This window comes from Atractosteus spatula, unplaced genomic scaffold (genome assembly GCF_055471065.1).
Source record: "Atractosteus spatula isolate fAtrSpa1 unplaced genomic scaffold, fAtrSpa1.hap1 Scaffold_56, whole genome shotgun sequence".
Taxonomy (NCBI): Eukaryota; Metazoa; Chordata; class Actinopteri; order Semionotiformes; family Lepisosteidae; genus Atractosteus; species Atractosteus spatula.
The window spans coordinates 112,876-127,659 of NW_028296886.1; the positions used below are offsets into that span (position 1 = coordinate 112,876).

At 51.2% G+C, this 14,784-nt stretch overlaps 3 non-coding genes across 3 annotated transcripts; all 3 read right to left on the reverse strand.

Annotated features, from left to right (window-relative positions):
• Positions 1-6,048: 6,048 nt before the first annotated feature.
• On the reverse strand, positions 6,049-6,239 carry LOC148806241 (U2 spliceosomal RNA). Its single transcript, XR_016089659.1, has one exon. It is a non-coding gene; the product is annotated as a U2 spliceosomal RNA (small nuclear RNA).
• An 813-nt stretch (positions 6,240-7,052) lies between these two features.
• Positions 7,053-7,245, reverse strand: LOC148806242 (U2 spliceosomal RNA). The gene has a single exon (XR_016089672.1). It is a non-coding gene; the product is annotated as a U2 spliceosomal RNA (small nuclear RNA).
• Positions 7,246-14,103: 6,858 nt separating this feature from the next.
• Positions 14,104-14,292, reverse strand: LOC148806243 (U2 spliceosomal RNA). The gene has a single exon (XR_016089671.1). It is a non-coding gene; the product is annotated as a U2 spliceosomal RNA (small nuclear RNA).
• Positions 14,293-14,784: the final 492 nt, after the last annotated feature.

The window sequence follows — 14,784 nt, forward strand, 5'->3', positions numbered from 1 at the left end:
AAGATTCGTCCAACAGCCTGAAGAAGCGGTTACATTTCTTCCAAACTTTTTGTGCAAAACCACACTCCATTAAAGCATGTTTAATTGTCTCAGGGCTCTTACATCCCTCTCTTGGACATGTTGCAGACTTTGTCAATTTGTGCTTATAGAGCACTTCTCTAACCGGCAATCTTCCCCACACAATTCTCCAATTAAGATCAATAAACTTATGGTCCAAACCCCGTGGCTGGATTCGGGACCACACAGCTTCTTTTCCTCTCCGCTCTGCCGGAACCTTGGTTGTCTCTATTATTTGCTGGTATAGACATCTGTGTTTCAGTAATATCGAGGCGTCCCCCTTGTCCCAATATTTCCTCATCCACCCTGTTGCATGTTTATAATACCAGGGGAGGTCTCCCCCGTGCGGCACAGCGTTCGACCATGTCACCACCATTCTCATATGCTGCGCCAGCCAAAATCTCACAAAATACTGATAAGCATGATTCACAGGTGAGTTCAAAGCAACACACAGGTTAGACACATAGATACAGTCCAACTTCATTGGAAAGTCAGGGACTTCTCTGCCACCCTGTTCTATTTGTCGAACCATATCCACTCTTTTAATGTATTCGTATTTCCCTCCCCATATAAAACGAAACACCTCACCAACTAAAAGGCGTCTGTACCTTGCCGGCAGTGGGTACACGTATACCAAATACACTAAAAGCGGTAAAATGTCGACTTTCAAGATTAAAACCTTCCCAACTAGGGTCAGCTTTAACTTGCTCCATAATCCCAGCTTCCTTCTGACTTCCTTGATTCTAGAGGCCCAGTTGCATTGCCCCGATCCCCTCCGTAAAAAGTCAAGACCCAAGATCTTGATGGGTCCTGTACATAATCTAAAACCACTGGCCCACTGCTGTGATATCTCGCTAGAACCAAAAGCCTTCACCGTACTTTTCTCTGCATTTAGACAGGCGCCCGATGCTCTCGCAAAGACTTTAAAAACATCCAAAGCGAAGGTCAAACTAGATGTTGTGCCTGCTAATAAAGTTACATCATCTGCATACATGGTTAATTTAACTCTTTCGCCTCCGCTCCCAGGCAAGATCAAGCCATCTATTTTGTCCTCTCTTCTAATTGCACATGCGAAAGGCTCTATGTAGATCGCAAATAACAAAGGCGAGAGAGGGCAACCTTGCCTCACTCCGGCTTTCTGGTTGATAAAATCTCCTATCCAACCATTCACTGCCGCTCTGCTCCCCACGTCGTTGTATAGGGTTCTGATCCAGCTGATCACCGTTGGTCCAAAACCTAAGTTCTCCAAAACCAGCCATAAGAATTTGTGCGAGACCCTGTCAAAAGCCTTCTCCAGATCTAAGTTGGCTAATAATAGAGGAACCTTCCTCTGTTCAGCCCATGATACAGCATCCCTTAATAACTGCAGGGTCCATTTTCCCGACCTCCCTTTCACTCCACTAGTCTGGTCCTTGCCTATTATGCTCGGCATCACCTGAGCTACACGATAGACAAGCGCTTTTGCCATTATCTTATAATCAGCGCATAAAAGCGTTAGGGGCCTCCAGTTTTTCAAGGACGTACGGTCTCCTTTCTTAAAAATCAGGGTTAAAATGCCTTCCCTCATGGACTTACCCATACGTTCCTTGCTAAAAATCTCTTTTATTAGTTCCAAAAGAAAAGGACCTAAAATTCTCCAGAAAGTGCCATAGAACTCTACTGGAATTCCATCGACCCCCGGCACCTTCCCCCTTTTCAGAGACTTCATCGCCTCTTCCAGCTCAAGCAGTTCAAAAGGTTTTTCCAAATCAGCTTTCTGTTCTTCTGACAGGGTTGTCTGCAAGTTCTGAAGTATCGCTCCCGCTGCTTCCCTTTCACTTACCTTTTCTGAAAAAAGGTTCCCATAAAAACTAGATACTTCTCGCAGCATTCCCTCTTGGTCTGTAATCTGTCCACCACCAGAGTCAGAGACAGCTTGTAATACTCTCTTCTCCTGCCTCTTTCGAATCTTGTTAAAGAAAAAGGTAGAACATGTCTCATATTTTTCTAGAAACTCCACCCTCGCTCTGAACAGAAAATCTCTTGCCCTCTTCTCATAATACTCCTTTATCTGTTTGACAAGAGTTGTAACTTTTTTCTCACTAGAGGGCGCTGTACCATTTCCACTGTTATAGGCTTTCTCCAAATCTCTCTCGAGATTCTCTAATTCCTCCTTCTCCTCCTTCCTCCTCTCCCTACAGTATTTCCTGGAGATCTTTCCTATCACCATCTTGGCTTCTTCCCAGATCTCTACTAGAGATCTGTCGTCCGGTCTTTTATTCAGAAACCTTGTTAAAAACCTTTCCATCTTCTTTATGTACTTCGTTTCTTCCAGAACCGAACAATTTAGTCTCCAGACCCCTCTTCCAAAATTAATTCCAAAATCCACTATCCCAACATTCACAACACAATGGTCAGAGAACCAAACTGGAGTGACTTTAACGGTTCCCACCTTGATTGTGCTAGATACGAAAACATAGTCTAGTTTTCTGCACACACCCCTCGTGTTGCTCCAGGTACATCCCACTTGGGGTGGGATACTCATTTTATGACTGTCCTTCAAACTGTACATTCTCAAAATATTCTTTACCTTTCGGGCATCCCCATCCTTCTCATTATCAATATCAATATTAAAATCCCCGCCAATCACTACAGCCTTGTTTGTCACACATAAAGGACCCAAATTAGTCAAGAAATCCCTCCTTTCCCTAATTGCAGCTGGAGCATACACACACACAAACCTACCGTCTATCCCGTTGACCCTCGCATCCACACACAACAACCTTCCCGGCTCACTCACCCTCACCTCTCCGCATTCCGTTTGAGGGTTCCCGAACAGGATCCCTACCCCGGTAGAGTTTACCTTTCCAATGCTCCACCTTGAGGGGCCACGGTCCCACAAGGCGGACAGCGTCTCCTTATCTCTTTCATCCTTGATATGTACCTCCTGTAAAAAACACACAGTCGGTTTCAAATCTCTGATATATTCAAAAACAGCCACTCTCTTAGCCCTATCACGCAGCCCTCGCACATTAATTGTCAAGATGCTGCTCATTGAAAAAAAGGGTTAAGTCCAGGCTTTTTGGGCTCTCCCCTCACCCTCTTTGATATATGCCTGTAATTCTGATCCGCATCTAATCACGTCCTCCTTCTTTTTACCTTCAAGGCTCATCCCCAGCACTTCCCTTCCACTATGATCAAAAGTGATCTTAACACTGCTGAACTGCCTGAGGATGTCCTTAATTTTCTCAAACCCTTTCGGGTATCTCACCCCCTCCCTGTACCATGTAGTTTGCTTAAGGAAAGCACTGGTGGTCTCGATATCAAGCCTCCAGAGGCTTCCTGTCTGCCACACCTTCCGGCGTAACTCCTCATACCTCCGCTGGCGGTCTTTCCTAGCTAAATCCCCAGCCTTTTGGGCCTCCCTATCCTTAATTAGGTCCACCAGAACCTGCTGCGCAGCCATAGCGGACTTCTGTTCCCTACTTGTGATCCTAATTAGGTTTTTGCCCTCTACTTCAAAGACCACGCCCTCTTGTACTAATTTAACCAAATTTGGGACAGATGTAAAATCAATCTGCCCCTCCTCATTTATTTTCTGCTCAGACAGAAAGTCCTCTGTCGCAGCCACTATCAGTCCAACTAAGCCACAGGGTCGTTTACTGTGGCCCAAAAAACTTTCTGTCTGTTTTTCAGGTTCCATACTTGTCTGAGGAGCCGTGTCAGCAACCACCTCAGGGGTTGAGACCTCCTCGCTACTTCCTCCCATTTCTAATTTCCTTTTTGCAGTTCCACCAGTTCGTTCCACCTCTTCTCTGACCCCTATGGTTTGCTCAATGTTGCTCATTATGTCCTGCATGGCCTCAAGGTTTTTGGCCGTCCGAGCAGCAATGTCCTCTACTGTTGCTGAACCATCTTCCGCGTCTACCTCTGGATCCGGGGTGGGACTTCTGCTCTCTAGCTCCCGATCTTCCACCGATTTCTGCCTCCCCCCGTCTGCTGCTTCTCTCCCTGTATCCTCCTCTGTTTCTTCTGACACTCCAGTCGCCTCCTCTCCCTTCTCTGTACCTGAAACAGAAAGGGACAAAGAAGGCCCAGCAACCCCAGACACGCCCCCTGCTGCCTCCCTGCTTACCGAGATATGGCTCAGAGGGCAGTCCTTATACAAATGGCCATTCTCCCCGCACAGGTTGCATGTCTTTGTCGCCTTGCAGTCTGCTCCCAGATGTCCCGTTTTCCCGCAGCGTTTGCACATCAGCTCCCTGCAATTAGCTGCGAAATGTCCCTCACCTCCACACCTCCTGCATGTCAGTGGTTGTCCCGGGTAACTGAGGTATCCACGATTCGCTCCAATAAAAAACATCGCAGGGGGATGCAAAAAACCGTCTTCTTGAGTGCTGGCAGTCCTCAAACGGGCAAAAAACCTAATCTTCCCTGTCCAATACCTATTTCTGTCCATTATTTTGGTTCCTTTGGCTGTTAAGTCCACAAAACGCTTCAGAAATACCTCAATGTCTTCTTCGGGCACATAGGGATTAAACATCTGGACAATCAGAGGTCTGTTTTCTCTTATAAACAAAGGTTCCACAATATAATCACATAATGGCTTCTCCTCTTTTTTAGTTTTGGCTGTCTCCCAGACTTTTTGGCAAACCGCTCTGCTGGTCAAGAACAGGTCATAGGTCTTTTTCCCCAAAAAATCTTGAAAACAATACACATCAGTGGGACTCAGACCAAAGACACCACGAATGATATCATCCCCAAAAATTTCTCTGTCCCTCAAAACTCTTTCTCCAGCTTCTTCCTTCTGCACAAACCTAATTGTGTGTCTCAACTGACCTTCACGACTGCCAGCGCCCTCTAGTGGTCTTCCCGCCGAGCTTCTAGATGAAGCCGCAGCTGCTGCATAACTTCTTCCTCCCTCCTTCGCAGGTCCTTTTCCAGTTCTTCCACGGTCTTCTCCGGCCAGGGTCCTCCCTGCCGTATCAAAAGCGCCTTCAGGAGCCGGCTCCATCCCTCCGTCCTCTCCGCTCCGCCGCTCCATCTGGTGGGTTGTAGAAATCGTCCGCCGCCGCTGCCGCCGCCGCCGATGCTCTCCTCTCTCCTCTCCGCCGCTGCTCTCTCGGTCTCCCAGCTAAGTCCTCAGACCGCGGTCATGCCACGTATCTTCAGATCTTAGCCAAAAGGCCGAGAAGCGATACCCCCAAAGGCGCGGACCGACGCGCGGGCGTTCCGCTGGCGCACAGTGGCGCAGGCCGACTCTCCTCTGGAGCCCGGGACCCGCGCAGCTGCCGGCCTCCCTGCAGCCAGAGGCCTGCCGCCGGACTCTGCTCCCCCTCTCTCTTGCCTGCCTGCCTTCCTGCCAGTCCCGGGCGGGGGCCCTGCTCTTTGATCTTCTGTCAACGGCCCGACAACGACCGCAGCCGCGGGGGGCGCCAGCCGCCCGGCCTCCTTAGCTTAGGCCCCTCCCACCGGCAGCAGCTGTGCCCAACCAGCTGCAAGCGAAAGCGGACCGCCAGCACCTGCGGGCAGAGGCAAGGGGCAGCTCTCTCTCTCGGGAGGGACGGGGACGCGCGCGCACACACACACGCCTGCCTGCCTGCCTGCCTGCCTGCGGAAAAAAAAGAAAGAAAAGGTGTATATACTAAGTTTTTTGGAGGGAAAACGCCCGGCTGTCGAAAGGGGCCCGCCTGCAAGGACGGGGACACACACACACACACACACACACACACACACACACACACAAGCCACGCCTGCCTCCCAGGGAAAAGGAGGAAAAAACTAAGTTTTTTGGAGGGAAAACGCACGGGAGCCGAAAAGGGGGCCGGCCTGCTGGCCGAGAGAGTCGAGGCGCGGGAAAGCGCACCGAGGGAGCACGGGAACGGGGAGGGGGAGAGAGAGACACAGAGGCACAGAGACACACGGATGGACGAGAGACGAGACCGGAGAGGAAGGAGCTCCGGTCCACCTCGCTTGCTTGCTAGCTACGTCTGTCTTTTCACCGCTGAGAGAAGGTAGTGCACCGTTCCCGGAGGCGCTGCAATACCGGGCCGATGCGTGGAGAGGACGGAGCAAGCTCCTGATCCAGCTCCCTGTTCCAAAAATCCGTTTAATATGTGGTCCCCCGATGGGGGACGTATCAGATATTAAACTGATAAGAACAGATACTACACTTGATCTTAGCCAAAAGGCCGAGAAGCGATACCCCCAAAGGCGCGGACCGACGCGCGGGCGTTCCGCTGGCGCACAGTGGCGCAGGCCGACTCTCCTCTGGAGCCCGGGACCCGCGCAGCTGCCGGCCTCCCTGCAGCCAGAGGCCTGCCGCCGGACTCTGCTCCCCCTCTCTCTTGCCTGCCTGCCTTCCTGCCAGTCCCGGGCGGGGGCCCTGCTCTTTGATCTTCTGTCAACGGCCCGACAACGACCGCAGCCGCGGGGGGCGCCAGCCGCCCGGCCTCCTTAGCTTAGGCCCCTCCCACCGGCAGCAGCTGTGCCCAACCAGCTGCAAGCGAAAGCGGACCGCCAGCACCTGCGGGCAGAGGCAAGGGGCAGCTCTCTCTCTCGGGAGGGACGGGGACGCGCGCGCACACACACACGCCTGCCTGCCTGCCTGCCTGCCTGCGGAAAAAAAAGAAAGAAAAGGTGTATATACTAAGTTTTTTGGAGGGAAAACGCCCGGCTGTCGAAAGGGGCCCGCCTGCAAGGACGGGGACACACACACACACACACACACACACACACACACACACACAAGCCACGCCTGCCTCCCAGGGAAAAGGAGGAAAAAACTAAGTTTTTTGGAGGGAAAACGCACGGGAGCCGAAAAGGGGGCCGGCCTGCTGGCCGAGAGAGTCGAGGCGCGGGAAAGCGCACCGAGGGAGCACGGGAACGGGGAGGGGGAGAGAGAGACACAGAGGCACAGAGACACACGGATGGACGAGAGACGAGACCGGAGAGGAAGGAGCTCCGGTCCACCTCGCTTGCTTGCTAGCTACGTCTGTCTTTTCACCGCTGAGAGAAGGTAGTGCACCGTTCCCGGAGGCGCTGCAATACCGGGCCGATGCGTGGAGAGGACGGAGCAAGCTCCTGATCCAGCTCCCTGTTCCAAAAATCCGTTTAATATGTGGTCCCCCGATGGGGGACGTATCAGATATTAAACTGATAAGAACAGATTTTTTTTTTTGTTTTTTATTACAAAAATACAAAATACAACAAACCAAAAAACACATGGACATCCGAAAAACAAAATCCAAAACCAAAAAGTCACAAAACATGTCAAACTAACAGAAACCATTCATTATCATAATCCCGCCCCTTATGCAAAAACCAGTCCCTCCCCAATCCTCAAATTACTCCCGCATCCTCAGAAAAGACAAAAAATACAAACACAAAAAACCTTCAATACAGAAACTGCACACCAAAAAACACCCCAATGAAAAACAACCCCTCCCGATGGTCTTTCGCCGCTGCGGAACCCCTCCTCTGAACGACCCATTGGATGGGTCTTGCGCTGTCCTGCCACACCTTCCAGGCGATGCCTTCTACCGTGTCGCCCCTTCTGTGGCTGACCAAGTCCTCCCGGGAAGCCCAAAGATGAAACCTGACAAGGCTAATAGTCCATCTTCAAAAGAGTTCACAGAAACCTTGTCAAACAGCAAAATCAAACATACAGAAACACAAATAACAAAAACAAAACCCCGCGAGAAGCCTATCAAATCATGAAATAACAAAACAGCAGTAGTCAGGCATCGGCCAATACCTTCCACTTTTCCTTAACAGCGTGGAAACTCCACTTCCTTTTATCTGCAGCCACCATACATCTAACATCCCAGAGGACCTTGCTCCACACCCCCCCCACATCACATGTCACTCCCTTCTTCACCAGCAAATTTCTTGCGGCCCACAGTTCAATTTTCACAAAACTCATTAATAACCACAACAAAAAACACACACCTTTCGTTCTTCCCCCCCTCCTCACACCAAACATTACTGTTGCGAGGTTCACTGCAAAAGTGCCATCTATGGCTCCCAAAAGAGCGCTGCTCTTCCCCCACACTTTTTGAGCAAAATTACACGACCAAAAAACATGCTCGATACTCTCCGCACAATGACATCCGGTTCGGGGGCACCCGACCTGTTTGGTCAACTTATGCTTATATAACACAGTTCTTACAGGAAGCCTCTTCCATACCGTTAACCAATTAAGGTCCAGACAGTCCAGACGCAAACCCTTAGGCTGCACCCTTCCCCAGATCTCGTTTGCGACGCCCCCCACAACCCTGGCTTCTGCTCTTTCTATTATAGCGCAATACAGTGCCCTGTGGTCCAGCAGCTCCGACTCATCCACCGACTCCAGATGCTTTCTCGTCCAGGACACTGCATGCCTGTAATGCCAGGGCAGATCTTCTCCGTGAGGGACGTCGTTCTTCCAGCTGGCGAGTCTGCGCATGCTGTTCGATAACCAAAATCTCACAAAATACTGGTAATCATGTGACACAGGCTGTTTCAAAGCAGCACACAAACCAGACACAAACAGACAGTTCAGCTTAATCGGCATGTTTGGTACTGATCTGCCCCCCGCTTCTATGGGTCTATACATATCAATCCGTCTCACATATTCATATTTTTTGTTCCACACAAAACGAAAAACTTCTCTGACCAGATACCGATTATACCTAGCCGGCATGGGGTACACATGTGCTAAATACGTGAGGGCAGGCAACACATCTGTTTTTAATACAATCACCTTCTCGATGTAAGTAAGCCTCCTGTCGCCCCATCGGAGTAGTCTTTTCCTGACCACCTCCAAAGCCTCTTGCCAGCTGCTATGAACAGTACTTTGGTCATGAAAAGAAACCCCCAAAACCTTCAGAGGACCTCTGCAGCACTCCAGGTCGCAGGGACTCCCTTTTTCGCCCCTCCAACACCCGAAATATTTTATTTCGCTTTTCTGTCTATTTAACTTTGCTCCAGACATCCGGGCAAAGCTATCAAAAATCCCCAGAGCCTCCTGCAAACTTTCCTTCGACCCTACCATCAAAGTGATGTCATCAGCGTACAAAGTCATCTTCACTCGCCCCCCGCCACTCCCAGGCAACATTATGCCTTCCACACGCGGGCTCGCGTTAACCATCCTCACAAAGGGTTCCAAGTACAGCACAAATAATAGCGGCGACAACGGGCATCCTTGTCTCACGCCCACCTTCTGTTCTACCAGTTTCCCCAGGAATCCATTCACCACCACCCTACTCCCTACTTGCTTATACAAGGTCTTTAGCCACCCAATAAAAAGCACGCCGAAACCCATCCTTTCCATCACAGCCCACAAAAACTGATGCGACACTCTATCAAAGGCCTTCTCCAAATCAAGGCTCACCAGTGCAAGGGGGATGTTTCTCTGCTCGGACCACGCTATTGTGTCCCTAACCAGCTGCAATGACCAGGTAATTTTCCTCCCCTGGACCCCACACGTCTGATCTTTCCCAATCACTTTGTCCAACACTCCTTTCATCCTATTAACTAACACCTTTGCAAATAGTTTATAGTCCGAGCAGAGCATTGTTAAAGGCCTCCAATTCGCAAGCTCTGTCGGTTGGCCTTTTTTATACAACAGAGTCAAAACCCCTTCACTCATCGATCTTCCCAGGACGCCCATGCAAAAAACCTCCCTCATTACCTCGAGCAAGATCGGCCCCAATATACCCCAGAAAGTCCTATAAAATTCTGATGGCAGACCATCAATTCCAGGCACTTTCCCATCTTTTGTGTCAGCTAAGGCCAACCTAAGCTCCTCTAATGTGAAAGGGCTTTCTAAGAGGGCCCTACTCTCCTCCGGCAGCCGTGAAACAATACAATCCAGGGAGGTGAGATCTATCTCCCTTCCCATCTCTTTTCCAGAAAAGAGACACTGATAATAATCAAACACCGCCTCCAACATACCGTCTATGCCTGCTACTATCGTGTTCTCACCCACTCGAACCCCATCCAGCCGTCTTTTAGCCTGCTGCTTTCTCACCTGTCTGAAAAGATAAGAGACGCAGGTCCCTTGCTGCAGGGATGAGTCTACCCGGGTCTTAAAAATGAAACTCTTTGCCCTCTCCTCGTGATACGCCCTTAACTGCCTCTTAGAAGCTGCCACCTCAGTCATGTCCACTGACACCCCATCATTAAGAAGAGCATAAAGCTTATTCAGCCCTTCCTGGAGCAGCCTCCCCTCTTTCCTCACTTTTTTCTGACGTTCCAGACAATAGAACCTCGTTTCACTTTTAACTTTCTTCTTAGTCTGCTCCCACCAGTCCAACACAGAGACACGCTGCTGCCTTCCTGCCCACCACCTGTTCAAATTCAGACTCATACGATCCACATACTCTCTCTCTCCCAAAACCGCAACATTCATTCTCCACACACCCTTCCCATACATCCCGCCTGCCAGGCTCAAATCCACTTCTACAATATCGTGATCCGAAAGCCAGGCCGGGCGAGTGGTGATTCCTCCAACTGCCACCTCCCTAGATACAAAAACATAATCAAGACGTTTTGCCACACCTGACGCGTTCCTCCAGGTAGGCACCACCCCTTTTCCTTGAAAACGCACTGCACTATCAACTAAATTGAAACGCGTCAGCAGTGTGCGCAGCTGCTTTGCCCCCGCCTCTTCCTTGTTAACGAGGTCGACATTAAAATCACCACCGACGACCAGAAGCCTATTTGTGGCGCACAAAGGGAACAGCTCTTTAAAAAAATCTGCCCTCATGGACCCTACAGCCGGAGCATAGACACACACGACTCTAAAACGACACTCACCAACACTCAAATCAACACTCAAAGCTCTGCCCGGCACCACTACAGCACTCCCTTCGACTAAAACATCCCGATTCCCAATCAACACACCCACACCCGACGAGTGAACCCCGCCCACACTCCACCTAGAATCCCCTCTATCCCACTCACACGCAAAACCCACCACATCCTTATGATCCTTCAAATGAACCTCCTGTAAAAGACAGACATCAAAATTAAAAGGCCTCAAAGACTGGAAAACTGCAGTCCTTTTCACTTTGTTCCTCAGTCCCCTGGTATTTAAAGTGAGAACCTTAATGGCCATGAATAGTCACTTCACAGTTTTTCTTCCCACCTATCGATGATAGCCATCGCCGCTATATAAGCGTCCCGCACATCCGCTTCCTGACAGCCACTCACAGCCAATCTTGTGATTCTCCTAGCCGATCCATCGTTCTCGAGCTTCACTCCCGGAAATCTTTTGGGTATGTTTTTAAGCCCACCCGCCCTGCTCGGGAACCTCACAGTCCCGTTCTGCCATTCACACTTCTTTAAAAAAAAAGACGAGGCATCCAACTTTTTCACATACCGGCCATCCTTCCTATAAACCCCCGCAGCAAAGGCTTCCTTTGCCTTCCCAGCACTGTTCCTCCACTGCTTCACAAGATCAGAGAAAAGATATTTTTTCGCGATTATCTCTGAGTGGTTTCTACCATATACTTGAATGCGCCTCACTTCTTTGCCAACGCACTCACACTTGTACTTAATTCCTTTCTTCTGCAGATCCTGCTCTTCAAACCCGGCTGGCCAATTGACCTCTCTGTTCTTCTCATGCCATTTGCAGAGGTCAATGAAGTCCCTGGGGAGGTCCGAGTCCAGCCAAAGGCCTTCCTCGCTCCCCAGCTTCTGCTCAGCCTGGACGCCCTCATCCGTCCCAGGTATGCAAGAAACATCGGATGACACTGAGCATTCTCCGGATTGGGGCAGGACAGGCCCCTCATCACGGACTTCACCCTCCTCAGGTGTGTAAGCTGCCACCAGGGCCTCTGAGACAGATGTTTCACTCAGTGTCAGATCCTCAGCACCTCTATCAGCTTTCTTGGCCACTAGAGCATCCGACCCTTGCGCCTTCCTCTTTATGGATTTCTTCGACACTGACGGCCCTTCTTCTCCCCCTTCCTCCATCCTCTCATCCCAACTCACGCCCGGGGCACAGTGCACCTCCTGTCCGACTTCTATCACTGCCGCCTTCAAAAGGTCTAGTCCTGGCGTCTCTGAAACCTCTGAAAAGCCGTCAGTCTCCGAAAAATTTCCATCTGCTGGCTCGATTTGCATATGCAAATTTGACTCCGCCCCTGCCTCTGCTTCTCCCACCACTTCTCCGGTCTCCTCTCCTTCCTGGCCTTCCATTAAGAAGCCTCCGTCTTTTAAAAACCTTCGGCTTCCCTCTTTACCAGGCTCCCTATTTTCAGCCTCCTCACCACTGACACGGCCCGCACCTTCCGAAACTTCATCCACCTTCCTTCGTCTCTCCTCCTCATTCGCAGCACCTGGTCTCACACCTGCAGCACCACTAACGACTTCAGAAAAAGTCCTCTTCCGCAACGCACAGTCTTTAAACACATGCCCTGCACCGCCGCACAAATTACATCTTCTTTCCTCCTTGCATTCGGAAGATAAGTGGCCAACCCCCTCACATCGTCTGCAAATTCGCTCCCTGCAATCCACTACGTGGTGTCCCTCCTTTCTGCATCTCCTGCAGACCGAGGGCTGTCCATAATAAAATAAGTACCCCCTGTTGGAGCCTATCTCAAACGACGCCGGCGGGTGCAAAAGGCCGTCCGGAGACGACCCATCTGCTCTGAAGCGCACTCTGTAACGCCTCCGCCCTGTCCAATAATTCTTCCTGTCTATGAGCTTCACCCCTATGCCCTGAATGTCCACGAAGCGCTTCAAGAAACAAACTATGTCCTCTTCTGGCACATAGGGGTTAAACATTGTCACTGTCAAAGTTCTTAGCTCCCTGGCAAACAAAGGCTCCACATAGTAGTCGACAAAGGGCTTTTCCTCTCTCCTTCTGTTCACCACTGCCCAAACATTCCTGACAAGATCCTCCGAGATGAGCGAAAGGTCAAAACATCGCTTACCCGGGAAGTCTTGCAGGCAGAAAACGTCCTCGGGCTCCAAGCGCAAGGCAGCGCCGATCACCTCGTCCTCGAACTTGTCCCTCGAAACAAAATCCGTCTTCTCCCCGTCGTCTCGCTGCACAAACCGAACGGCATGCCGCACTCTCCCTTCTCTCGAAAAGGCTCCTCCTTCCATCGTCTCAAAAAAATGGCCGGAAAAAAAACCGCCACGCAAAAAAAGCTTCGAGTCTCCTCGAAAAAAAGCGATCCGTCTCTTCCTCTTTCTTCTGGCCAAGATGCAAGCTGCGGACAGGCCACACACTTGATCTTAGCCAAAAGGCCGAGAAGCGATACCCCCAAAGGCGCGGACCGACGCGCGGGCGTTCCGCTGGCGCACAGTGGCGCAGGCCGACTCTCCTCTGGAGCCCGGGACCCGCGCAGCTGCCGGCCTCCCTGCAGCCAGAGGCCTGCCGCCGGACTCTGCTCCCCCTCTCTCTTGCCTGCCTGCCTTCCTGCCAGTCCCGGGCGGGGGCCCTGCTCTTTGATCTTCTGTCAACGGCCCGACAACGACCGCAGCCGCGGGGGGCGCCAGCCGCCCGGCCTCCTTAGCTTAGGCCCCTCCCACCGGCAGCAGCTGTGCCCAACCAGCTGCAAGCGAAAGCGGACCGCCAGCACCTGCGGGCAGAGGCAAGGGGCAGCTCTCTCTCTCGGGAGGGACGGGGACGCGCGCGCACACACACACGCCTGCCTGCCTGCCTGCCTGCCTGCGGAAAAAAAAGAAAGAAAAGGTGTATATACTAAGTTTTTTGGAGGGAAAACGCCCGGCTGTCGAAAGGGGCCCGCCTGCAAGGACGGGGACACACACACACACACACACACACACACACACACACACACAAGCCACGCCTGCCTCCCAGGGAAAAGGAGGAAAAAACTAAGTTTTTTGGAGGGAAAACGCACGGGAGCCGAAAAGGGGGCCGGCCTGCTGGCCGAGAGAGTCGAGGCGCGGGAAAGCGCACCGAGGGAGCACGGGAACGGGGAGGGGGAGAGAGAGACACAGAGGCACAGAGACACACGGATGGACGAGAGACGAGACCGGAGAGGAAGGAGCTCCGGTCCACCTCGCTTGCTTGCTAGCTACGTCTGTCTTTTCACCGCTGAGAGAAGGTAGTGCACCGTTCCCGGAGGCGCTGCAATACCGGGCCGATGCGTGGAGAGGACGGAGCAAGCTCCTGATCCAGCTCCCTGTTCCAAAAATCCGTTTAATATGTGGTCCCCCGATGGGGGACGTATCAGATATTAAACTGATAAGAACAGATTTTTTTTTTTATATTTTATATAAAAACAAAACGATACACAAAACTCAATCACGCCACACTCTCACAGCCCTACACCTAACTCAGTTCCCTAACACATACAGATCCTTCCACCGCTCTTTCGCCGCAGCAAATCCCCACTTTCGCACATCCCATTTCACTCTGTTCCCTATGTTATTCCTCACCCTCCACACCACAGCACCCACAGATCCATGCACACCATGCTTCACCAACTCATTCCTGTCCTGCCATACATACGCTTTGACTAAACTAATCAACAGCCACACCAGAAATCTCTCATTCCATTTCCTAACACCCACCACACCCCTTAACACCATTGAATAAGTCAAACATTCCGAAGTGAAAAATGAAGGCATCCACCGTGCAGACTCCCCCCACACCCGTTGCGCAAAGTCACACTCCCAAAACACGTGTTTCACTGTCTCCTCCTTGTGGCACTGATCACGGGGGCAACTCTTCTGCTTAGTCAAGCCGTGTTTGTACAAAATCTCTCGTACAGCCAGTCTATT